The 27,660-nt window shown below is 48.2% G+C and overlaps 1 long non-coding RNA gene across 1 annotated transcript in view; it reads right to left on the reverse strand.

Annotated features, from left to right (window-relative positions):
* Positions 1 to 27,414, reverse strand: part of LOC134966953 (uncharacterized) — a 79,114-nt gene extending 51,700 nt beyond the window's left edge. The window contains exon 1 of the long non-coding RNA XR_010188746.1: positions 27,333 to 27,414. This is a non-coding gene — a long non-coding RNA (uncharacterized LOC134966953). The remainder of the gene's footprint in view (positions 1 to 27,332) is intronic.
* Positions 27,415 to 27,660: the final 246 nt, after the last annotated feature.

Here is a 27,660-nt window from a genome sequence, read left to right on the forward strand (position 1 = left end):
CCATCTCTCAGCACGGCACCGTTCCACGGCCTCCCGGACGCCAAGGACAGCACTAAATGTGCTCCGACCCTTCACGGTACAGTGCTGTGAGGGGGAAAGCAAAAGCCCGGAAACTTCCATCAGCCTGGTAAAAAGCACCTTTGCCAGAACCTTCCTATCTGTATTAAGAAGAGCGATGGGGCGCCAGTTCTCAATACGAGACGGATCCTTTCCTTTAGAAAGCAAGATAAGGGCAGACAGTCTCATGGAAGGAGGGAGCAACCCCTCCCCCAGGCTCTCATTAAATACTTCCATAAGACGAGGGGCCAGGATGTCAGCAAAGGTCTTATAAAACTCGGAGGTTAACCCATCCGGTCCTGGGGCTTTCTTCATAGACAAAGAGTCTATGGCCATCCTGACCTCTTCCACCGTTATCTCACTCCCCAAGGAATCAAGAACACTGCCATGGCTCTCAAGCCCCGGAGTCTCCCTCAGAAACCGCTCCATCCTCTCTCTGATGAGTGGCTTCTCAGACAGAAGGTCAGAGTAGAAGGATCGCACAACTCCCAGAATGCCTTCCTTATCCTCACGAAGGACACCCCGGTCATCACGCAACCCCCTCACCTCCTTACAGTTAACCGAGTTCCTGCAGCTCTGGTAGGGATCAGGCGAGTGGTATTTACCATAATCCCTCTCCAGAACCAAGGAAGCATACCGGTCATACTGGTACTCCTTCATCCGAGCTTTCACCCGGGAGATTTCCCCACCATCTCCCTGCTCAGAAATCAAGAGATCAAGTTTCTTCCTCAAGGCATGATAGATATTCTGCCTTACCAAGTTCTTTTTGGCTACAAGGTTGCGAAATAACTTGCGAGTTCTCTTTTTACATACTTCCCACCACTCAGACCTACTCCATCCAGCCTCCAACAGTGACTCCTGAGATTCAAAGAAGTCTCTGAAGGACTGTCTGATCTCTTCCTCCCTCAGGAGCTCAGAGTTCAAACGCCACAGGCCCCGCCCTTTCTGAGGGGATTCTGAGGCATTCAAGGATGCAAAGAGGCAAACGTGATCAGAGAATTCTACTGGCTTCAACTCAGGAGCCGAAGTTTTCGAATTCTCCTTAACAAAAAACCTATCTATCCTACTCCTACATCTACCTCTAAAAAAGGTGAAACCCGTGAGGTCTGGGGAGTGGCGAATATGCACATCCACCAGGCCTGCCTGTCTACCCATGCTATCTAAAAAAAGGGAATCATAGCCCAGGGTAGTCTTTGAACCCCCCCTGTCTTTTGGCCTAAGGACAGTGTTAAAATCACCACCAAAAACCACCTGCCGGGCCGAAAAAAGATATGGCTTTATCTCCCTGAAGAGACACTTCCTGTCCCACTTAGTTTGGGGACCATAAATATTTATAAGCCTCAGGTCATGCCCCTTCAGATTGACATCCAAAATCATACACCTGCCTACCTGTAATTCAATGACCCGCTGGATGTTTACCATGCCGGTAAAAAGAACCGCCAACCCACCGTACGGCTCGGCCGCAAGAGACCAATAGGAGGGACCGCGTCTCCACTCAGCTTTCGCCTTGTGAAGATCGGCAAGTCGACCTACCCTAGTCTCTTGCAAAAATAAAAAATCAACCACAAGCGTGTTGAAAAAAATAAAGGCCATGTGACGAGCACGTTCTGACAGAATAGAAGCCACGTTAATAGTGGCAAATCTTATGGGCTGGGGAGCCATCCTTCAGGGCTGTAGAAGTAGGACTCAGCTCACTTCTTCTTTACTTGTTTTTGGGACTCTTCATCTGATGACCCCCACCTCTTCATGCTCACCCCAGCCGGCAGAGAGTCACCTTCCAAGAATACTTCCTCATCCGAGGAAGAGCCCTCATCAGGCACAGGGGAGGAAGGAACCATAGCAATATTACCATCTTCAAGAGATATATCAACCACCCCACTGGGGCAACCATTAGAAGCACCCAAACCCCCCTCAGAACCTAAAGGGTCTGGAGCACCAGAGGTGGGAAGAACCTCCAACACTGTAGGAGCTACGGAAAGAGGCTGACAAGGATCTCCCATTCCAGTCCCCTGCACAACAGCAGGTACAGAACCAGGGTTAGGAAGGGAAGGGGAGGCTCCCACCTCCTTATGGGTCAAATTCTGCACCGCAGGAGCTAACTCCTCTACTGTCATCACAGTTTGACTAACCTTCCCCTCAACCAAGAAATCCTCCAACTTGCTAGAAGCCACCCCTGCTACTTTCCTCCTCTTTCCCTTATCCTTGTTCTTACCCTTACCACCTCCTGACCCCGAAGCCACCTGGTAGGGGGACGTAGCATGAGATGAAACCTTCCTCCGCCTCATTACTCTGGTCTGCAATACCAAATCCCCATTATCAGTCCTAACAATCTCCCCTTCTTCGTCCTCCTCCTCACTTAAGAATGCCCCAAACCGGTTTGACAAAATAAGATCATCACCATCCCTTTTACCCCTACCTCTTCCTCCTCTCCTGGACCCAACAACCAACCTAAAAGGCTCAACCTCAGCTTTCCCACCACCTCCGAAAGAACTTCCCCCAGCAACCTCACTCGAGACACTCAAAACAGAAGATGTTGCTACCACCTGGGCAGCTGCCAGAGGCAACACAGGTGCCTGGCGATCATCTTCCTCTACCCTCTGTGCTACCGCCCCCATCTCTTCATCTAACATGGAATTATGGAAAGCCATTCCACATCTACTAAAAGTATGCCCCTCCACTCCACATAAATTACAGACAATTTTCCCACAGTCACCAGCTAAATGGCCAAGCGCATTACATCTGGAACATTTCAATACAGGGCAGTCACGACTTAAATGTCTGAAATCCCCACAGCGGTAACACATTCTGGGTTGACCTGGGTAGAAACATTGTATACGGTCACGCCCAATGTATGCCGCTGAGGGGATGTGCACCCCATTTCTAAGACGGACCTTCCCTTCCCATGCACCCCCCCATACATCCATTTCACCTGGGGCTTTAGACAATGGGGTGACCATGGACTCCGTAAACCGTGACAACCAATAGGCCAGGTCCACACTACTGACAGACTCGTTTCTTACAAGAATGGTGACCTTCACAACCTCCTTCCTTGTAATAGCGAATGCCTTGTAGTTTACCCATGGCTCTAAGTTCTTTACAGCCCCCCACATACTCCAAAAAACCTGCAGGCCATTGTACACCTCAAAACTTAAGTCAAAATCGGGAGACCCCACAGGATGGATGCAGGCAAAGAGGTCACTAGGCTTAAACCCCATGCTAAACACCGCCTTCAAAAACTCCGACCTTGAAGGGGGCGATCCCTCACCCACCCACTTTAACTGGACCGCGTTACGGCGCTTAGCCATTTGGCCACCACTATTAGGGAGCCCACCCCCACCCAAATTACTAACAGGAGGCCTATCCGACACTACCTTAGCATAGGAAGCATTCTCAGGGACAACCACAGCGGGCTGAGCCACATTTTGCCCAGTGGTCAACAGAGGGGACTTCTTGGTATTCAATTCAGATGCAACAGGTGGAGGCATAGCTGGAACCTGGCCAGACCTATCCAAACCACCAGTATCACTACCCATATCCGCACCCCCCACAGGGCTAATACTAGCACTATTTTTCTTCTCCAAAAGGGAAAGTGCACCCCAAGCTCTGACTGGGACTTCCAAATCCCCAAAAATGGTCTCTACCAAATGCCTCTTGGGAACACTTAGATCTGATTTGTCAAGCGCCGGCATACCCTGCGCAGACTTAGATAAATCAATCTTAGGCAATAGCACAACAGCATTTCTTTTAAGCACAGCCTTACTTATACCCGGGTCTGCTTCATCGGCAATGCCCTTAGAGGAGGCACCTGGTAACGCCTCAGCATCATGCCCAGGCCCAATGCTATATGCAGGCTCAATGTCCCCAAATGTCTTTGTCACAACTGGCATAGTAACCTCCATTCTCTCCTCTGCAGTAGGGATCTGTAATGCACATGACTCATCACCCTCCAGCTTCCTAATGGCTGAGTATGTCGGATCCTCTCCCTCTACTTCTGATGCAGGGCGCTGAGCTTCACAATTCGGAGGCAATTCTGCACTTAAAGCACTTTGGGACTGTAAGGCAACATTGAGCTTCTCACTGACACTTTTCAACTTCTCCTCCAACTCCATTACCTCTGCAGTAAAAATAGCACGGTCCCTGCTAAAAGCACTATTGCGCTTTTTTTTCTTAATTGTAATCCATTTCTTTATCCTCTGGACCTCTTTCTCCAAGTCTGCAATGCACACAGGCACTACAGGGGGACCTGAAGACTCCTCCTCAGCAGTTTGGGGTGCTGCAACTTCTCCCATAATACAAGAAACATCCACAGAGTCAGATATTAATGATGCAGACATCTTATCCTCATCATGGGGAGGTTTCACTCCAACAGTCTCAGCAGACACCCCTGCAACAGTACCCTGTGAAAGGCACTGATCCATTGCACCCACATCCATGTCATCTGACAGTGTACTAACCAGTGTTTGGTGCACCAGCCCCTGGCAAACAGCATCATTCTCAATCACTGTACCTTCAATATTGGCTTCCCCCACAGCAGCCATCCTGGATTCCAACATCAGCATTCCCTGTGTGTGCACCTCTTCCACTGCTGATTGCACACTTTCCACACCTGCTGGGAAAAGCAGCACCGGACTACTGCTCACCGGGCCACATGCTGGCTCCAACTGCACCTCTGCAACAGACTCCTTCACAGCAGAAGGGGGGGGTAACATACTCGGGGGTATTAGCTGCCTTCCGCTTGGCAGCACCAAAGCTACCCCAGGTACTTCGGCACATACCTTTTGGGGCTTTCCCAATGGTGCACCCGGCTCCACCGGATTACTGACCTGTGCTTCCACCTCCTCCAGACTTTGCAGCAGGTCTGTGTATTCGTTTGCTGCATGCAAACACTCTTTTTCCATAACATTTTCAGCCACCTGCCTTTCTGATGGTATTAAATGGGGACCAGGGCCAGGTCCCGGCAGGGGCCCCTCCAGACCACCTTCCCCAGGAGGGTCCATGGTTTTGGGGGAAAAATCCCCGGGAATACTTGCTAGAAACCAAGCTTTCTCTCCCTTCTAGTGCAGAGCTCTGACACACCTCCTTCCACCGCGGCTGCTGGCACCAGACTTGCCCTCCAATGGGTCCTCGTTAAAGGATTTAAAGTGTACTCATTCCAATTACAGGGCCTCGAAAGAGTCCTGTATTGTTATTTTTCGTCACTACCTCCCCGAGTCGGGAGTGGGTAATTTGCGCGCCTGCTGCCTTCCTTGGATGTGGTAGCCGTTTCTCAGGCTCCCTCTCCGGAATCGAACCCTGATTCCCCGTTACCCGTGGTCACCATGGTAGGCGCAGAAAGTACCATCGAAAGTTGATAGGGCAGACATCCGAATGCGTCGTCGCCGTCACGGGGACGTGCGATCGGCCCGAGGTTATCTAGAGTCGCCAGAGAGGCCGGGGGCGGCGGGAGGCCGGGGCCGACCCGCCGGGAACCCCCGGATTGGTCTTGGACTGATAAATGCACGCATCCCTGGGGGTCAGCGCTCGTCGGCATGTATTAGCTCTAGAATTACCACAGTTATCCAAGTAACGGGGTCGAGCGATCAAAGGAACCATAACTGATTTAATGAGCCATTCGCAGTTTCACTGTACCGGCCGTGTGTACTTATACGTGCATGGCTTAATCTTTGAGACAAGCATATGCTACTGGCAGGATCAACCAGGTAGCTCTCGGTATCGGCCGGCGCGCGCCCGAACATCGGGGGCCGCGGCGCGCACCGTCTCGAAAGCGGAGGGTCCGCCGGACCGGGCTCCGTCCACCGACGCACGGCAGGGCGGACCGGGGCGGGTCTCGAGCCGAGCGGGCACTCGGAAAATATGGGGACGGGAGGAGGACGGCCGTCCCCGGTCAGGGCCGATTGGGAAGCTCGGAGTCAGAGTGGACGGCGGGGCCCGGCCGCCACCGCACCGTCGGGCGGACACCCCGGGGAGGGGCAACATCACCACGCTAGATTTCGCCTGTTTTCTCCTCACCCGACAACCCGTTCGATAGGAAACCTGTGCAAGCCGTCCTGGGGGATGGTTTTTTTCGCTGGGACGGCAGCAACTGCCCCCAGCCCCACCTCATCCCGATCTACACCTGACGGGTTTCATCTGGTCCCGGGGGGGTGAAAGGGTGTAAAGAAGTTCCACCTCGCGAGGCTCCATCGCCCTTCCGGGGTGCCACCGTCTGGCGCACGGGCGAACGCGGCTTCCGCCGGCTCCCTCCGAAAAGCACCTCCCGCTCTCCCTGCGTCTCCTGGACGGTCTCGCTCCGAGTCTGCGCTTCTCTCTCGCCCTGCCGCCAGACTCGGCTCCTCTCCCGCGCTCTCTCGCGCTCTGACCTCCGCCCCGTCCGGCCCTCCCGTCCACGGCGGGGGAGGTCCGGCAGGCAAACCCTTCCGTGCGACCGCCTCGCCGGAGCGGGGGCGGCGCGCAGGGCCCTCTCCTGGGGCTGCAAGGAGCGGCCATCGGGGCTGGCCGCGTCCTCGGATCTCGATGCGACGCTCATTCGGTTCCTGGGAAATCGTGTGCTCCGCCGGGGTCCGGGGGCGAGCGCCCTTCGCTGGGCGAGGGGGACGCTTCCCCGGCACCCCTGGTGGCATCAGACGCCTGCGGGTGCCGGCGGACAGAGCAGACCGCGCCGCACGGAAACCGGAGTGATCGGGCGGACGCCTGGGGACCGGACGCCCTCTCCGGGCCGAGAGGTTCCGGGCGCGCCGTGGGCAGAGGGAGGGTCGGGTTCGCCTTGAGCCGGCCGAGACCCCTGGGTTCCGGCCGAGCGATCGTCCCTCCCCGCCGGGGCGCGGGGTGCCACATTGATCGGGTTGCTGAAAGAAAAGAGTAATTTTCATTCGGTTCACTGTTTCCATACCGTAATCCATCCGCCACCTGTAAATCTCGCTCAGGGGGTCCTCTCGGACGTCGTGGGACGGGAGGCGCGCGCGACACTTTCGCGGTGCGCCCTGCAATTTTTCTCCGAGGCCTTGGAAGTGCCTCCCAGCCTGAGGAACACCAGTCCGCACTCATCGGCGAAACTTCCACAAATTGCAGTACCCGATTTGGCCCGCTGGGGGGCGCTGCCTCCGGGGGAGAAGGAGACGTGCCCAGGCCGTACGTCGGGCTCCAACGGACACCCATCTTGACCCTTTATAGGCCCCATCGGGGAGATGGTCCTGCCCATGCTGATATCGGAGCTCCACAGCTATCCTCTCACAAACCCATTCGCCGGACCTCCAAAAATCATTTGGTTCACTGTTTCCATACCGTAATCCATCCGCCACCTGTAAATCTCGCTCAGGGGGTCCTCTCGGACGTAGTGGGACGGGCGGCGCGCGCGACACTTTTGCGGCGCGCCCTGCAATTTTTCTCCGAGGCCTTGGAAGTGCCTCCCAGCCTGAGGCACACCGGTCCGCACTCATCTGCGAAACTTCCACAAATTGCAGTACCCGATTTGGCCCGCTGGGGGGCGCTGCCTCCGGGGGAGAAGGAGACGTGCCCGGCCCGTACGTCGGGCTCCAACGGATGCCCGCCGTGGACCCTTAATAGGCCCCATCCTGGTCCTGCCATGCTGTTATCGGAGCTCCACGGCTATCTTGTCACTAAACCTTTCGTTTGAGCTCCAGGGCTTTTTGCTTTTTGTAACCCGGTTCCTGGAGCCCTGCCTGGGCAAAATCGGATGCAAGAAGGCCCTGCCCATGCTGATCTCTGAGCTCCGCGCATCTTCTGTCACGGGTCCTTTCGCAAAAGCTCCAGGGAAACAGGCTTTTCGGCCCCGGACAGAGTCCCGGCTCTCTCGCTCGCCTCGTTGGTACCTACTGATCCGGCGGAGGTGTTCTCCGGCGGGTAGCGACACGGACGGCCGAGGGCGCGCTTCACCCAGGCTTCAACCATCTCCTCCCCGAGCCCCTGGAAGTGCCGCTGGGCCGCGGGCGCCCCGGTCCGCACTCATCCGCGACACTTCCGCGCTGGAGTCCGACGCTCGCCAGCCGCGTCCCCCGGCCCGCGGGGGCCCTGGGGGAGGCCCGACGCGTGCGGGGGGAGGCGGCGGGCGGCGGGGGCGCCCCCGCGCCACCCGACGGCGCCCCCCGGTGGCCAGAGGCGGCTCGGAGCGAGACGATCGGGGGGGAACGGCGGCGCGTGACCCGCCCCGGCCCCCTTGGCCCAGCGGACGGGCAGGCGGCTCCCGGGCGACCCCCCGATCCCCGCCGCGGCGCCCCCCGGTGGCCGCCTGACGCCAATGCGGGGGGTGCAGATTCCGTGTGTCCTCTCGGATAAAAACAAAAGAAACGATTCCCGTCGGGCGAAAGTAAGTGGGACGCAGGGCCCCGGGCCCCGCCGGTCCGCGCGCGCGGCGCCCCCCGCTGGCCGGTCGAAGGGATGACAAAAATAAAATGAAAAAAATTTCAAAAAAGCACTCGCCCCAAACAGACGAAAGGTACCCGGTCCGCCCGGATGAACCCTCCCCCGTGTCCCCGCCGCGGCGCCCCCCGCTGGCCAGCCGAGGTAATACACGATTGAGAGGGGGGGAGTGAAAAAAAAGGGCAAAAAATGAAAAACACCCCACCCATTTGAATGCAAAGTCCCGGAGCGGCCAGGGGTGGACGCCGGTCCGCGCGCACGGCGCCCCCCGCAGGCCAGTTGAAGGGAAGAATGGAACGAGACTAAAAGATAAAAAAATTTCAAAAAAGCACTCGCCCCAAACAGATGAAATGTACCCGGTCCGCCCGTGTCCCCGCCGCGGCGCCCCCCGCTGGCCAGCCGAGGTAATACACGATTGAGAGGGGGGAAGTGAAAAAAGAGGGCAAAAAATGAAAAACACCCCACCCATTTGAATGCAAAGTCCCGGAGCGGCCAGGGGTGGACGCCGGTCCGCGCGCACGGCGCCCCCCGCAGGCCAGTTGAAGGGAAGAATGGAACGAGACTAAAAGATAAAAAAATTTCAAAAAAGCACTCGCCCCAAACAGATGAAATGTACCCGGTCCGCCCGTGTCCCCGCCGCAGCGCCCCCCGCTGGCCAGCCGAGGTAATACACGATTGAGAGGGGGGGAAGTGAAAAAAAAGGGCAAAAAATGAAAAACACCCCACCCATTTGAATGCAAAGCCCCGGAGCGGCCAGGGGTGGACGCCGGTCCGCGCGCACGGCGCCCCCCGCAGGCCAGTTGAAGGGAAGAACGGAACGAGACTAAAAGATAAAAAAAATTCAAAAAAGCACTCGCCCCAAACAGATGAAATGTACCCGGTCCGCCCGTGTCCCCTCCGCGGCGCCCCCCGCTGGCCAGCCGAGGGAATACACGATTGAGATAAAAAAAAACCAGGCAAAAGACAAAAACACACCACCGATTTAAATGCAGTGTTCACGAGCGCCAGTCCGCGCGCGCGGCGCCCCCTGCTGGCCGCGTAAAAAAAATAATAATAATAATAATCCGCCGTTGAGAATTTGCGATGTGTCCGGTACGGCGGCGGCGGGGAGGCGTCTCCCCTCGTCGGCGCACCCTGGTGGGGGGAAATAAATGAAAGGGAAAAAAAAAAGAACAGCCCGGGCTCTCGCCGGCTTCCGCAGCCCGGGCTCCCTCCGGCTTCCGCGGCCCGGGCTCCGTACATACAGACAGCAAATGAAATAACGGACGGATGGATGGAAGAGAAGAACAGCCAGGGATCTCGCCGGCTTCCGCAACCCGGGCTCCAGCCGGCTTCCGCAGCCCGGGCTCCCTCCGGCTTCCGCGGCCCGGGCTCTCTCCGGCTTCAGCGGCCCGGGCTCCCTCCGGCATCCGCGGCACAGGCTCCGTACATACAGACAGAAAATGAAAAAATGGAAGGATGGAAGAGGAGAACAGCCCGGGCTCTCGCCGGCTACCGCAGCCCGGGCACCCGCCGGCTTCCGCAGCCCGGGCTCCCTCCGGCTTCCGCGGCCCGGGCTCCGTACATACAGACAGCAAATGAAATAACGGACGGATGGATGGAAGAGAAGAACAGCCAGGGATCTCGCCGGCTTCCGCAACCCGGGCTCCAGCCGGCCTCCGCAGCCCGGGCTCCCTCCGGCTTCCGCGGCCCGGGCTCTCTCCGGCTTCCGCGGCCCGGGCTCTCGCCGGGTGAAGATCAGGCGAGAGTAGGGGTGTCCTCTGCTGGACGGGAAGCCCAGGCCGTGGAGCCGCCGCACGGACCGGGGGTTGACCCGGCCGGGGACGGGCAGGAGGCGAGGCCCGGACTCGCTCCCGTCCAGACGGCCCGAGGCCCCTCCTCCCCTCCCGGTGGACCCGCCCCCGACTATTAAGCCCGGCCAGGGAGTCCACGTCGGCCCCCGGGCGGACCAGGGAAGGACCCCCCTTCCGCGCTCCGCCGTGCTTGGAGGTGCTGACGTGCCGGGCGGACGGGGTGCCTCCGGCCAAGTCCCCGGCCGGGACTTGGCTGGCTGGCGAGCGAGGGAGGGCGAGGGTTAGGGCCTCGCCCGTCCCCCGCCCCGGGCCAAGTCCCCCGACCGGAGCGGAGCGAGCAGGCCGCCCTAACCCCCCCCGGTGGCACCGCAGCACCGGAGATTATTCGGGGAATGCTCCACAGCGCTGCTGGGGAAGTGTTTGCTTTAAACACACTCTGCATTGCATACACACCGAAACCCATTCCAGTCTGGTAAACGTGATTCTCTGGGACTTGCGAGAATTGTATGCTGGGTAGTTGAGACATGACTCCCCCATCACCTCCCAGGGTCAGACTCATGGGGACCTCATTTTAGGTCCCCACCATGTCGGAGGTCCCGCCAGTGTTGGTGTGCTGTCTGGCCCTTGTCCCCGTTAGGATATATAAACAAGTGCACACACACACACACACACACACACACACACACACACACACACACACTTAAATTTGCATGTACACATAAAAAGTGAAAATGTGCTTGTCACAATGGAGGTAAGTCATCTAGGACACAGCGGGTTAGTCTCAGTCATTTGTTGCAGTGGCAGCGGGCTTCTCCCGACACACATCTGGCTCTTTGCACAGCCTGCGTCTCTTGCACTCGATGCCCGGCTCCCGACTTCCAATTTGTCACCGATACTCCTATTAGCATTCTAATAGCTCTAATTAGCAGGGCCAGACTTAAGAGCACTTTGTTACACTACCCGAAACATCAAATATTCAGCTACAGTACAGTCTGTGTTAGTACCCTCCTTCCACCCGCCATCCAGCTGCAAAGACACAAAGAGAACAAAAGGGAATCAATATTACATTATTACTTCAGAAATGGTACAATATCACAATTTTCATTTAATGTAAATGGTGCTAGTGTTTTCAGGGTATAGATCCAGCATGTTTCCCAACAAGCTAGTTTTCTCCAAAAATCCCCTCTCCTTTCATCTAAACACACCTGATCCATTGCTTTAAAGGAAAATGTTGTTTTACTTTAATATTTTTAATGTGCTCTAGAATATGCTATTTTAATTGCCTTTTAGTCTTCCCAATATATTTATTTTTCCACAATTGCACTTTGTCATGTATATTACAGCTGTGGTCTGACAGTTCAGTAATGAATTCATTTCTCTCTTTTTCTCATCCCCAATTCCAGTAAATGTTTGTTTCGCTTTACTGCAATATTTACAAACCTTGCAATGTGAGCAAGGATAAAACCCTTTCAGATTACTCATCCAGGTTTCATTTTCTTTCAAAGATCTTAATTGGCTCAGTGCTAGTTTGTTTTTTTAAGGATTGAGCCTTCTTGAAAACTGCTTGTGGTCTTTCTGGGATTACAGTACATTGATTTGGATCTAATGTTAGTACACCTCAATGTTTATTTAATACCCTTCTTGTATCCCTTTCTTTATTATTAAAACCTGTCACAAATGGTACATATAAACCTGCCCTCCTTACATCATTCTTTTCCTTGTAAACCAATAGACTTTTCCTATCAAACAACTTAGCATTATCCTTACGTTCCTCAATTAAATCTTTGGGGTATTTTCTCTCTGCAAACCTTTCACTATAAACGCTATCTTGTTCTTCATACTAGTTACCCTCCACACAATTCCGTCTGATACGTATAAATTGGGAAATTGGTATGTTCTTTTTCACATTAAAACAATGACAACTCTTAAAGTGCACATAGCTGTTACAGTCTACAGTTTTAATATAAGTATACTGTACGTCTGTATCTGCTTATTCTCCCAATTTGTTGTATCTATAACTAGATCCAAAACTTCTATTTTCTCTTTTTTGGAAAATTTAAAAGTAGATTTCAGATTATATTTATTTCTATTTAAAAAGGCAACAAATTCTACAAACTCATTACCAGTTCCATTCCATATGATTATAGTATCATCAATATAGCGACAACATAATTTAATATGATCAAAGAAAGGGTTCTGTACAGGATCTTGAATAATTTCTGCCCCCCATAAGCCAAGATATAAGTTAGCAAAACTTGGTGCACACAGTGTGCCCATCGCTATCCCCCGCTTCTGCACCAAGTATCGTCCCTTAAATTTAAAATAGTTATTTTTCAATATGTACTCCAGACATGTTTAAATAAACCATCTATCTTTCTCAGCAAACTTCAAATCACTACTTAAATACTGACAATTACTGAAAGTCCTTTCTTATGTGCACAGTGATTCAATATCTGTTGAACATCAGACATAATCACCTGACAATTTAAACTTGTCTAGCACTTGTAATATTTGGTTTGACCCTTTCCAATAGGAGATAAATTTTACTACTGTACATATATCTTTATACATAGATCTACAAACTCTGACATATGTAAAGTAGCTGAATTCTAAACCCAATTTTATGGGGTATATCTGGGAGGGTTCTCAGGACTTTTATGACTTTTATGTATTTTTGGAAGGAAATAAAATATACCTACACTAGTATGTTCTATATATAAATACCCAAACTATTTCTTAGAAATACAACCATCTTCTACTACTTTCTCAAGAGGAGTAAAACATCATAGTGTCCCCAGGCATTTTGAAGAATGCTAACATTCCAATTTAATGAATTTCTCCTTTAAAGCAATTAATCAGGTGTGCTTAGATGAACAGAGGAGATTTAGCAAGTAAATGCACTGGATCTATACCCTGAAAGCAATAGCACCATTTGAATTAAATAATTGTGATATCTACCATTTCTGAAGTAATAACGTAATATTGTTTCTCTTCTGTTCTTTTTGTGTCTTTGTAGCTGGATGGCAGAGGAGAGGGAGCGTACTCACACAGACTATACTGTAGCTGAATGTTTGACGTTCTGGGCTGCGTAATGAAGCACTCTCAATTCTGGCTCTGCTAATTAAGAATGAGACTGTGGAAGACTTGTAAAATTATAAGCAAATACCTTGATAATGAATGATATGTTATAGAAAAAATTGCTTGTGACATTCCAGAATTTGCAATCCATGAGATCGCATGCTGACCACCGCTCCCCCCTTCTGACCGCCTCTGCCTGACTCCCCCACGCTGACATTGCAGTCGGATCGCGTTCTGCGATCCAACCTGAATTAGCTCCTATGTCACTTCAAAAGGGCTAAACACATCAGCATACTATGTTTTTGCTGTGAAACATCCACACTATTAAGGCGCCTCTGTTTGTGCTGCGTATAATCTGCATGGTCATTTGTGCAAACACTCATCACTTTGAGGTGAAGTATATGACTGTATTTGCCACACACAATCTTTCACTAATATATTAGTGCATAACAAAATTATTCACATACAGCAGGGGTGGGGAACCTTTTTTCAACCAAGGGCCATATGGATATTTATAAAATCCTTTGGGGGCCATACAAAAATTCTCAACTTAAAAATTATCCTGCCCCCAGTAGGTCTGCCCCTTAGAGTTACTGAGTGCACCAAAAAATGCGTGTGGCCAATTAAAATGGGACATGATACACATATGCCCCCAGTAGTGCAGTGCCAGATACACATATGCCAGTGCAGTGCCAGATCCACAATTGCTCCCACAGTGCCAGATACACAATTGCCCCCAAAGTGCCAGATCCACAATTGCCCCTACAGTACAGGATCCACAATTGCCCCCACAGTGCCAAATCCACAATTGCTCCCACAGTGCCAGATCCACAATTGCCCCCACAGTGCCAGATCCACAATTGCCCCCACAGTGCCAGAACCACAATTGCCCTTACAGTGCCAGGTATACAAATGCCCCCAAAGTGCCAGATCCACAAATGCCCCACAATGCCAGATCCACAAATGCCCCCACAGTGCCAGATCCACAAATGCCCCCACAGTGCCAGGTATACAAATGCCCCCACAGTGCCAGGTATACAAATGCCCCCACAGTGCCAGATCCACAAATGCCCCACAATGCCAGATCCACAAATGCCCCCACAGTGCCAGATCCACAAATGAGCCCACAGTGCCAGGTATACAAATGCCCCCACAGTGCCAGGTATACAAATGCCCCCACAGTGCCAGATACAGATTGCCCCCACAGTGCCAGATCCACAAATGCCCACACAGTGCCAGGTATACAAATGTCCCCACAGTGCCAGGTTCACAAATGCCCCACAGTGTCAGGTATCAGGGCCGGTTCAGGGGCAGGAAATGGGGCGTGGCCTAATACAGGGGGCGTGGTCAATTACGCCCCCTGTACATTAAAAGCGCCGCTTGAATGCTATGCGTCTAGTTCCCTTCGTAGAGAGGACCTTTGTTGTGCGGTGCGCGATGACGTCATCGCGCACCGCTCAGCAAAGTTACTCTCCAGGAAGGGAAACTAGACGCATAGCGTCTAGTTCCCTTCAGGAGGCGGACGGGGACGGGGATGGGGACGGGGACGGCAGCGGGCAGCGGAGGCGGACGGGGACACAGCGGGCAGCAGTGGCAGATCTTGCCACGGTGCGGCGCCCTCTGGATGGCGCCAGCGCCCTCCGGAAGGCGGCGCCCCGGGCAAAAGTTCTGCTTGCCCGTGGCAAGATCCGCCACTGTCAGGTATACAAATGCCCCCACAGTGCCAGATACACAAATCCCCCACCCCACTGTGCTGCCCACCGCTGCTGCTCCATCCGGCGGCGTGTCTTGGGTGTCAGGGGGTCAGGGCAGGGAGGAGAGCACGGCTATGTCGGGCGGCGGCGGCGTGTAGGACCTCAAACCAGCTGCCGGTTTGTGAGCCAATCAGAGCCCGCGGACCATCAGCGGTGGCTCCTGATTGGCTGCCGGTCAGCGAGGTCTAATTGGCTCAAGAACCTGCGGCTGGTTTGAGATCTTACATGCCGCTGCACTCTCCCTGCCTCGACAGCTGAGACCTGCTTGTGTCAGTGAGAAAAAATAGGATTTTAATTACCTACCGGTAAATCCTTTTCCGTAGTCCATAGAGGATGCTGGGCGCCCACCCAGCGCTTCATGATCCTGCAATGGTACCTTGGTTAAGTCCTGCTTAGTTCTTGGTTAAGTACTGTTTGTTACTTGGTTAAGTATTCATGTTCAGCTGTTGCTGAGTTTTCAAGCTGGTTAGCTTGTTTTGCCTTGTGTGTGTGAGCTGGTGTGAATCTTGCAACTATCTGTGTTAAGTCCTTCTCTCGAAGTTGTCCGTATCCTCGGGCACATTTTCTAAACTGAGTCTGGTAGGAGGGGCATAGAGGGAGGAGCCAGCCCACACTATTAAAGTCTTAAAGTGCCCATGGCTCCTGGTGTACCCGTCTATACCCCATGGTACTAATATGGACCCCAGCATCCCCTAGGACGTAAGAGAAAATATTTATCTCGCTGCTAGTCACCCTGCCTTAAGAGGGGCTGGGATGCCTTCTTTTTCCCACTGACAGTTTTGCCAGTGAGGTCATATTTGGATAGAAAAAAAAAAAAAAAATGATTATGACAAAAAAAAAAGAGGGGGGGCTTGCAAAACATGCATGGGCATTTGTAAAAAGGGATCCAATGTACACTGGCCTAATCATTAGCAGAGCAGACAAGCAACTTTACTTAGCATAGGCCTAATGTTTAGCCTTTTGCACATGGGAACACCAGATTATTCAGGTTTGGTAGCAAACAAAAAAAAAAAAAGAAAAGCACACTAAATGGCTAAACTATGTGCACTGCAGGTGGGGTAGATGTATCATGTGCAGAGAGAGTTAGATTTGAGTGGGTTATATTGTTTCTGTGCAGGGTAAATACAGGCTGCTTTATTTTTACACTGCAATTTAGATTTCAGTTTGAAGACACCCCACACACATGTTACTTCTGCTCCACCTGCAGTGCACATGGTTTTGCTCATTAGTGCACTTCTTGGTATGCTAATAACCTCCATCGCTGGTGCCCCGTCGCCTGTGCATGCAGGCCAATATGGACGATCTCGTCCATATTTGCCAGCACTTCTATGGAGCAGGGTGACGGGGGGAGTGAAGAAACTTCACTTACCCCATCACTGCCCCCCCTTCCCCCGCCGCTGGGTCGCCCATTGGCCGTATCCGCCGTCAGGCAGCTCAGCGGCGGATCGGTACGTGTGTAGGGCCCATAAGATCAGAAACAATAATGACCAACACTGAGTTCTGGAACCCAGCAGCCTAAATGTGGAAATATCAGGTGTTGTTGTCCATGTTGGTAATTAACCAATACCTGACCACATCACATAGTCAGGAGAGCAGCACATGAGGTAAGACTAATGATACAGTAAAAAAAAAAAAAAAGGATGCCCGATGACCTCTAGTGGCAGAGAAACATAGTACAAGAAAACATGGCAGAACAGAGCAAACACATGTAACAAATATAACAAATATATATGAGAGCGCATACCAAATTACAATTGAATATATGTTTAATTCATACATACAATATGATACATAAATGAAATAAATTGGTTGTTAATCACCTCCCATGGAGAGTACACAGTTCTTTATAGCTCTGGAGGAAAAGTATTAATTGTAAATATGTATATCCAGTGTGAAGTCTGTAATTGGCCACAGTACTTAGCATAACAAAGTCACACAGTGTAACAATTTGGACACTGTAACAGCTTCACTTGTAGTTGCAAGTCTATGCTCACCGCTGTAGGGGTTCCTTTCTGTAACTCCCATAGGCAGATCAGTGGTGTTCATCAGTGTGTGTGAAGCAACTGCTATATCCAGTGTAGCAATTAGCTGATGCAAGACAAACGGGGTGAGACCGGCAATTACCCTCAGCAATGAGGCGGCATCCAGCTCTCAGTTACCGGAGTGAGCGCACAACAGCGGTGTGGGCTGCAGCTACTGGATAGCGGAGAAGGTAGGCTGTGGTGCATAACTACTGGTGTACTCCGGATGACAGTCACTGACTCCACAGGAACTACCCTTTATGCGTTTCTGCACTGTTAAAGTGAAGCAGTTTCTTCAGAAGTTATGATTCATAAACTTATTACTATACACTCTTAAGCATACCTCCCAACATGACCCTCTCCAGGAGAGACAGAATGCTCTGCTCCTGGACTTTCATCCTAATTTAGGATTGCCATCACCTGTGGTGAAACACCTTTCTTATCCATAAACCTGATCAAAACAGATGCCGGCAAACATAAATTAAGAGAAAAGTCCAGAAACAGAGCATTGTGTCCCTCCTGGAGAGGGTCATGTTGGGAGGTATGCTTAAGTGCTCAGTGTTTTATCACTTTTTTATTACTTGCATATTAGTTGCGCCCAATGGGGGTAATTCCAAGTTGATCGCAGCAGGAATTTTGTTAGCAGTTGGGCAAAACCATGTGCACTGCAGGTGGGGCAGATGTAACATGTGCAGAGAGAGTTAGATTTGGGTGGGTTATATTGTTTCTGTGCAGGGTAAATACTGGCTGCTTTATTTTTACATTGCAAATTAGATTGCAGATTGAACACACCCCACCCAAATCTAACTCTCTCTGCACATGTTATATCTGCCCCCCCCCCCTGCAGTGCACATGGGCCCTCATTCCGAGTTGATCGCAGAGAATCATCGCATCGCAAACGGCCTGAAACCAACTACATGCGCATGCGCAAAAGCGGAAATACGCATGTGCGAGCACAACGATACGACACTTGGGCAGAAATACTACAATGAAAACTGTTCGTTATTCAGAAACGAAAACGGGGAGTGGCGAAGGCGTGACAGAGGCGAGACTTCGCAATGGTCCGACATGGGCGTGAAAGTGGGCGTATAGTGTTGGAGTATGCAACTAGCAGTAGGCGTGTTTTTCGCATAAATGCATGGTAGCTGTTAAACCTAACATAGCAATTCCTTGCAATCTTCACGCAGCAGCCGAGTATGTCTGCAGTTACTCTGCATTTGCGAAATAGTGTTACAAGTGTGTATGCACTAAATAGCAGCTAATTGGAGAGCCCATTCATCTGTTGGCCAATTACTTGCTAAACACTGCTCTGCTGAAGTACTGCAAACAGCAATTGTGTGGACACATTACATGTTTATTCTAATCACCTATAAATCTGTCACACTGCCAAATAAGGATTTTTTTTAGGGCCAAGTTTTTGACTAAACATTGATGTTAACTGCATGTTTTAATGTGTGTAATACTACCAAATGCAAACAAGTGAAATTAACCAAACTTATAAACTACATCAGCAACATCTAAACTACATAAAATGTAACCTTTGTATATTCAAAATATCAAGACCAACATAATGCAGCATACACTTAATTTTTTATTATAAATGAAACTTTTATCTTTGGTTAGAATATCTGTCAATGTTGAAAATTATGTCCTGTTGCCCATAGTAAAACAAATCCCGAGTTGTGTCATTTTTTTTTTTAATATGGACATTAAAGTGTGGTGCAAGGCATACCTGTTGCATTTTTAAAGATGCAATGCTTGTTTTTTTATTTCAGATTGTTCCCTTGTTCCCCAATTGTCTATATGCTTTGCTAAACTTTCTGGAACTAAGACATTATGCATTAACATAATGCATTAACTTGAATAAAGTACACAATTTTTTTTTTTTTTTATTACTGCTGTAATATATTTAGTGATCAAAACAACATGGCTACAGGTGAGTATCACAGGCAAAGATGGACCAAGCAGCAAGCAGATGCCACTGACACAAATGACATAGCAGAACTCAGTACTAGGGAAACTCCAGCTTCTGACAGAATCATAATTTAAATTATATAAAATCATCTGTTGTAAACACCCTGCCAGACAAATATATTTGGCCAACTGAGAAAGATTCAGGAGCCAACACACAAACACAACAATACACTGCACACTAGTAAGAGGAAGATGGCTCTGGTGTTTCTGAAAAAAAGCTCACAGGCTACAATATATCAAAACATCAATAATACATTTCACTAAGAGGGAGTTAGCCATTCTGGCCACACAAGCCAACACAAAAAATACATAGAGACAACATGAAAAACATGGGTGCTGCCCATCTGGAGAGACATCACTTTCTTTTTTTTCTCCCCGCCTGATGCTGTTCTTCTTGGCTTGGTCTGCAGAGCGACCTTCGTGGGCCCTGCCCAGTGGGCTGTTCTTCCTGGGCAGGGGCAGGGGAGGGAGCCGATGTGGGTGGCTCTCTGCCACTGTGGGCAAGGGAGACAGCGATGGCCTGGAGCCCTTGCAAGATGTTATTTGCAAGGTTTTGGAATGAGGAGGCAAGTTGATCTTGTCCCTGCCTGATCTCTGCCAGACCTTGGCAGAGTTGAGCAACACCTTGCTCAACACTGGTTCGGTGCTCAGTGAGCCGGACAGCTATCTGGCTTACCTCCCGGATGACCCCGTCCTGAAAAGCATTTAGGCTCTCACCATACCTAGCTATTTCAAGCAGGATCTCCGGGATAGCAGAGGGTTGGGTGGGGGGGGCCAGTTGGAACCTGGATAGGTGGGATTTGGGGGCCCACACTGCCAGACCCACTAGGTCCCTCCACCTCAGCCTCAGCCACATAACCCTCCTGTGACTCCAACTGCTCACCCCCCTGTGCTGTGTTATGTGGCAAGCAAATAGAATAATGTGTGGAAAAAGAGTAGAAAAAAACAATATGAGATTTTTATTTATAACATTTTAAATACAAGACAAATATGTGTGTAAACTTACCTGGCAAGTCATGTCCCATCAGGATTTCAGGCAGGTCCGTGTCGATATGAGACACTCCTGTCCCCTCCTCATAACTCACACAGTCCATCGCCATCTCCTCCAACTCTGTATACTCCACAGCGACAGCTGGTCCTCCACCTGTAGCCCTTGAGGCATTCCACTCCGCAGACCTCTTGCCCTTCTGGCGGGATTTGAAGTCGGCCCAACTAAATATGTTTGTAAAAATAGGGGCAAGGTAGAGTATTAATAATTTTGGTAATAATATATAGGACACATGTTCTGCTTTTGTTTGCTATACACAACATCACATGTAACTACCTTTTGATGAATACTTAGCACAGATAATGTACTGCCAAGATGCACTTACCGTCGTCTAACTTCCTGAGATGTTTGGACGATAGAGCCGACTTCATTCACAGAATGAGTGATGTCCCTCCAGATGCGATCTTTCGTAGCAGCACCCATGTTTTTCGGTCCTCTATGTATTTTTGACATGGCATGCGTGACCAAAACACGCAACTCCCTCTTAGTGAATGCTGGCTGCCTTTTTTTTCATCTTGAAGTAGCCTGTGAGCTTTGGTCCTGTTGCTCCTCACCATCTTCCTCGTCACTAGCAGCTTCTGTATGTTGTTGTTGTGTGGCTACTGCTGAATCTCCCTCAGTTTGCCCAGTATGTGTGTCTGGCAGGGTAACCCCACTTAACTGTTGGGTATCAGAAGCTGGAATGTCTCTAGTACTGGGTCCTGCGTCTTCACAATCCGCAGAGGCGGATTCCAGCATTCGCCACTGCAATGCGATACGTCTTTGTGCCAATTCTACTTGCTGCCGCTGCACGCGGTCCATCTCTGCTGCTAAATACTCACGAGTAGCCATGTTGGTAATGACATGTCTGTACGCACAGGTGTGTAGGTTTTTATAGCTGCGTGCGCAGCGTAAATTCTCACAGGTGTAAATTATGCTAATAGTGTGACTGATTGTACTGCTTATTTAAGAGCCTGGTTTGCAGGCTGTGTGAGTGTGTGTATGATGACAGTAGCTGCTGTGTTTTTCAGAGAAGGTGGTCGTCTTTTGTTGTACTTTGCAGAGTGAGTATTTTTTGCATTGTCAAGCATACAGACGTCCGTTTATTAGCTTATAACATGTAGAGCGTAGTGCGCTTTTTTTGCGAAGTTTCTTTTGTGAGCATTCCTACCTTAGTCAATTTTAAAGGCAAGTATGTATGTTGGTGCAATGGAGGTGGGTTTCTGTATTTGGGAGGATATCTGTTTGTTATTTAAATGGTTTAGTATGCCATATGTTTTTTATTTCTTACCTGTACTTTACAGTGTGTATGTAATATTTTGTAGCAAGTTTTTTTGTGCTCTTAGCCTCCTTGTGTGTCTCTTGTAGGTGACTCTTTGGATTTTGTATCCTTATTTTGTTTGGGGCCAATTAGCCTTTTTTTTGCTTAATTATCTGAAGCAAGTGTTTTTGGATTTATTGAGCAGGTAAGTACCCTATCCCTGTGTGTGTTTTATGTTTGTGTAATTGTCTATATGATCTCTTAGCCTCCTTGTGTGTCTCTTGTAGGTGACTCTTTGGATTTTGTTTCCTTATTTTGTTTGGGGCCAATTAGCCTTTTTTTTGCTTAATTATCTGAAGCAAGTGTTTTTGGATTTATTGAGCAGGTAAGTACCCTATCCCTGTGTGTGTTTTATGTTTGTGTAATTGTCTATATGATCTCTTAGCCTCCTTGTGTGTCTCTTGTAGGTGACTCTTTGGATTTTGTATCCTTATTTTGTTTGGGGCCAATTAGCCTTTTTTTTTTTTTTGCTTAATTATCTGAAGCAAGTGTTTTTGGATTTATTGAGCAGGTAAGTACACTATCCCTGTGTGTGTTTTATATTTGTGTAATTGTCTATATGATCTCTTAGCCTCCTTGTGTGTCTCTTGTAGGTGACTCTTTGGATTTTGTATCCTTATTTTGTTTGGGGCCAATTAGCCTTTTTTTTTTTTTGCTTAATTATCTGAAGCAAGTGTTTTTGGATTTATTGAGCAGGTAAGTACACTATCCCTGTGTGTGTTTTATATTTGTGTAATTGTCTATATGATCTCTTAGCCTCCTTGTGTGTCTCTTGTAGGTGACTCTTTGGATTTTGTATCCTTATTTTGTTTGGGGCCACTTAGCCTTTTTTTTTGCTTAATTATCTGAAGCAAGTGTTTTTGGAATTATTGAGCAGGTAAGTACCCTATCCCTGTGTGTCCGGGAGTATGTGTATGTAAAAAGAGTGTATCTTATGTTTTTTGGCACATTAATGTATGTAGTAGATGTTATTTTTGGTTTTACCAAGTAATTTTTTTGCTCAAAGTAGGGCTGTTCTTGGCTGTAATACCTACTAAAGGGCCACTTTTTTTTTTTTTGGGTATCCAATTATAAAACTAATTTACATTATTCTTACTTAGTTCTTAGAATATATATTGTTGCTGTTATTATATGGGTATGTTTGTAATCTTTTAAACTTTTGGAATTGTGATGTTAACCTATGTTGGAAATACTTAGCTAATTTCTTTTTATCTTTTGTTTCCAATTCTGAAATTTTGACCCCTAATTTATTCATGAAGATATGTCGTATGCTCCAGCAGTAAGTTAACACCCATACACTTTGACTTTGATTATGGCTGACAATGTGTGTTTAGAATTTAATCATTTTTTTAAATATTCTTACCTTCATTTTAAGTTGGTGATGTCTATTTATGTGGCTGCTGAAGCCCTCCCACCCCAACCCACGGAACCACTCCCACCCCAACCGCTGCAAGCCCTCCAACCGCAACCGGCTCCTCATCAACCAAGGCAACGGAGGCGTGCTAGGCCACCAATTTTCCATACCCGTGTCCTCCTTTTTGGGATGCCTGATAATGTGGTTTTGCGAAGATACAGGCTGCCACCTCATCTAATCCTAGACACTCTCTCCATAATAGAGAGTGATCTTGAACATTCCATTCGGTATCCTACAGCAATACCAGCATTGACACAATTCCTTGCTGTGTTACATTTTGTTGCCACTGGTTCATACCAGCATGTTGTGGGAGATCTGGTTGGCATGTCGATGGGCCAGTTCAGTAAGGTCCTGCGGCGTGTCAGCCAGGCTTTCATCAAGCGTGTGAAGCAATTTATTGCTATGCCTTTGGATGTTGGTGCCCTAGATGTGTTGAAGCGGCAATTTGAGGAAGGTGGTAGTCGCTTCCCACATGTTATTGGGGTTGTGGATGGCACACATGTAGCTATTGTACCACCAAGACATAATGAAGAAATTTATAGAAACAGGAAACTGTTTCATTCTCTGAATGTAATGGTTGTGGGCCATCCCTCCAGATCCTGTCCCTGAATGCGAAGTTCCCGGGGAACTCCCATGATGGCTATGAAATTAGACAATCAGGGATATGGCAGAGATTAAGATCGAGGCAAGGACAAGACATGTGGTTATTGGGTGAGTTGTTTTTTCAATTTTCTAACAATAATATTTTAAAAATAGAAGATTATAATTCTAATATTTTCTTCTCATCAAACAGGAGACCGTGGATATCCTTGCACCCCCTGGCTCATGACTCCTTACCGTAAGGCCAGGCCAGGACCACAGACGGCATTTAACTCCGCGCTTACTGCCACTAGACAGCTGGTGGAGCGCACGATTGGTGTCCTTAAAGGATGCTTTTGTGTGCTCCACCGCACTGGTGGCGACATCATGTATTCGCCGGAGATGGTAAGTAAAATAGTGGTCCTGTGCGCTATCCTCCATAACATCGCTGTAAGGAGTCGCGTGGAGCTTCCTCAAACAGAGGAATTGCCTGATGAGGAGCCAGGGGTTGGGCGGAGATACGGTGGGGGGAGTGTTTCCCGGAGGGGCAGTGAAGTAAGGGCATGCATTGTGCAAGAATATTTCAGGTATAGTTTATATACATTTTTACATTTTTAAGATAGAAAAACACTGTCTGTGTTAATTTTGCTCTGATGTCATTAAGGTAGCTATTGAAAGCTCATTGTGTAATTGTTTTGGTGTGTGTGAATATATTATTATTTGTTTATGTAAATATTCTAACATGTTATCCTTACAATGTTTGTTTTTGATATAATTTTTGTTAAATTGGTACAAAATTATAATCTATAATTTTGTTTTTCAATTCCTGTTTTCTTGAAATTAACAAACATATGATACTAAATGTTGAACACTTTGTGACTGTGCAGCTGATTGTTCATACAAAAAGTGGTGGAGTACACAGATTTTTTTATATTGTATAATAAAAGTGTGTGTGTGTGTGTGTGTGTGTGTGTGTGTGTGTGTGTGTGTGTGTGTGTGTGTGTGTGTGATTGTGCGAATAGGTGCGTTTATTGTCATACACTTCCGCGACTGCATATTACCGCTCTAGCAAACACCCCTCTACTCTTCACAGCACTGCAGCCAGCAATAAAGTTTCTTCAATGCACACATCAATAAAGTTTATTTAGATGACAGCATAGATTTTTGACCAATCACATGCCAACACACACTATAAATATAGGCCCAAATAAGGAAAACGCCATTGCCATGATGCGTGCAGCACCTTTTACCAGGCGGGAGCTCCGCGTACTGGTAGCGGTGATGGACCGCCGCGTAGGCTACGTAGGGCGCTTTATCCCAAATCGGGTAAAGCGCGAGGCCTACGCGGAGGTCCGCCACCTACTGACGACTCGCGTCCGCAGCAGGCGGACCATCATACAACTTGAGAGGAGATGGAGTGATCTCCGCAGGAGGACTCCTGAACTGTTGGCGGAGCTCCGCCAGCAAATCTGGCAACTGCGTGCACGCAGTAAGTTACATTACATAACACAGAGATTATTAGCATAAACTGTGCAAATTTACACTAAGTGATAGTCTGTCATATTTATTAAACTAGTTCAGTCAGTGTGGCAATTTACAGTGTGTGTGGTTAGGGCAAGCAGTACTGACTGTAGCAAAGTGATTCTAAACAAGTGCATGTTGTACAGAATTGCTACACAGGCTGTAAACTGTACCAAATAACTTAATCAGTGGTGTCAATATAATAAGGTGGGTTGAATAGTGATCTGGTGATGTTGCCTATACCAATCAATATGACTCAATGGAATAGATTCAGTAATGAGCTTCAAAATTGTTATGTACAGATGTGTCCACATACACCTTTGCTATATCCCGCCATGTATGGCACAATTTTGCATGCCATAGACTCAGAGATTTAGCCATGCCTTGTGATTTTTCTTAATTTGCTTCTTTAATGTGTTACTTTATACATATTCTATTATGGCAAACAACATTTTTAAAATTCATCCACTCGCTACTTGTGAAAAACAGCTTAGCCGTGTTTTCCATGTTGTGCCAAATTTGTAAAAAAGCAAAGATGTAAGTGGACACATCTGTATAATCAGATTGGTTGCTATGGACAACATCAACAGATTTAAAATAAAAAAAACAACAACATAATGTTAGCCCTGTGTCTTTTACATGGGACAGAACAGTGTAATTGACAAATGGTGTTTATTAAATTTGACATGCAACACCAAATATAATACATATGTCATTCTAGGACCACCACAACGGCAAGCTGCTGCAGGGAGCCCAGACCAGGCCCCTTCTCAGCACCCCTCCCCTTCCCAGTCCCCCACCCCTTCCCAATCCCCCTCAGCTTCCCAGTCCCCCTCCCCTTCCCAGTCCCCTTCTCAGCCCACCTCTCCTTCTTAGCCCCCTTCTCCTTCTCCTTCTCAGGCCCCTTCTCCTTCCCCTTCTGTGCACCCTTCTTTTCCTTCCCAGTCCCCTTCTCCTTCTGTGCCCCCTACAACTTTTGTGAAACTGAAAGCACTATGAATGGAATGGCTTGCTGGGCATTGTAGTTCTACAAAAGCTGGAATAACAACCATACCACACATTAAACTATGGCATTGCCTGCAGAAACATATAGCTACCCGCCTACTCAGACACAATATATGACAGAATAAATAAATTAAATCACCATATGTATATCCTTAAAAAGCCTGTACTGCCTGTTGCCAGGTTTGTGTACTTGCAGACTAAGTGTGTCAGGCTTACAGCTGTTTTTGCCCCTATTGTGATACCACAATTTTCTGCCTTGCTGGGGAACTAGTGCACTGTGCAATAAAATGGCACTTGCTAGGATTGCTTTAATGAAGCGGTTAACATAACGTATGCAGAAAGATGTTAACCTTTAATGTGATTGTCAGTACCATATACTGTAAATAATGTTTTCATATAACAGTCAGGGTCTGGGCAGGCCCTTCAAAACCATTAGAGAGTTTGATGGGGTATATCTGTTACTTGCAATGTAAACAAAAACTTTATACATTCAGATTTACATTTTGAATGTTATTATTTCTTTAATGACATCAAATCTAGTTATTTTACCAACTTTATATGTCGGCGTAGGGAAAAGATATGAGTGATCAGTGCTAATAAGTACAAAATACATTTTGGTTGGTCCTCCCGCTGACAGTCCCCATGGGTTTCATCTAAGGCTACAAGTGGATGCAGCATCAGGAAATACGGCTTTATACTGTCCTAAATCCTATGGTTAAGGGAGAGGCCTCATAGTAAAATGATTTCTTATGTGTTATTATGGTAGCTCTCTCGACTATAAACAATGACCGCCATTCCTACCGATTAAAAAAAGTTCCAAAAGTGGTGCTGCAATAGTAGAAGAAGCTTAAATGAAACATTACACATGTATGATTACTGTTGCATGTCTTATCTGCGTATGAATCTATAAATGTGCAGCCTGTACAAAACATTTAACTGCAACTCAATTAAATATGCTATAGCATTGCATCTGCCCGATACCATACAATGCAGAGATATAGCACCTTGACAAGCAATGTCTGGTTTCTCTACATGAGATGACAAGCATCATGCTGTAAATATTTTGTTAAGTAAAATAATATCATTTATTTCAATTATATTATTTATACTTTGCAGGATTGCTTACAGAACTAAAGTATCTTTATGTGTCTCATAATCGCTTAAAAATACATTCTGCGAGATTCAAGGTGTCTTTTCCCATTCAACTTGAGGATTTGTTTTTATGGCCCATTGTAATGTGGCTCTAAAAGGTAACTCTTGCCTGTTTATTGATTGATAGGATGTGGTATATACTCCTCAGTAAATAAGCATCAACGGTTTCTACAATAATATCAAAGCGTGCAAGGTACTTCCAATACCTGGCCAGGATTCCACCCCCACCATTGACTGTATGACTAATTCGATAATCCTACCTGTTAAATCATTGTTGATCACAAAAGTATTCTTGAAGCATTCCCTATGTTTGTGATGACGGTCTGCATCGGGCTCTTCAGTACCATTCTATAAAACAAAAAGGTAATACATCATCAATTATGTCCATGCTGCTCCTGTGATTAAGTAAAACCTGATGTTAACACAACCATTAATATAATAACAGTCTATACAAGCACAGTCATTATAAGTTCTCAATACACACAGTATAATGAATGAAAGTCATACAACCATCTGTGGAGGACCTCTGGTAAGATAAACCCTGAGGACAGATGTCTGTGTGCCTATTGGACAACAGATGTTTACAAC

The sequence above is a fragment of the Pseudophryne corroboree genome, chromosome 10 (genome assembly GCF_028390025.1).
Source record: "Pseudophryne corroboree isolate aPseCor3 chromosome 10, aPseCor3.hap2, whole genome shotgun sequence".
Taxonomy (NCBI): domain Eukaryota; kingdom Metazoa; phylum Chordata; class Amphibia; order Anura; family Myobatrachidae; genus Pseudophryne; species Pseudophryne corroboree.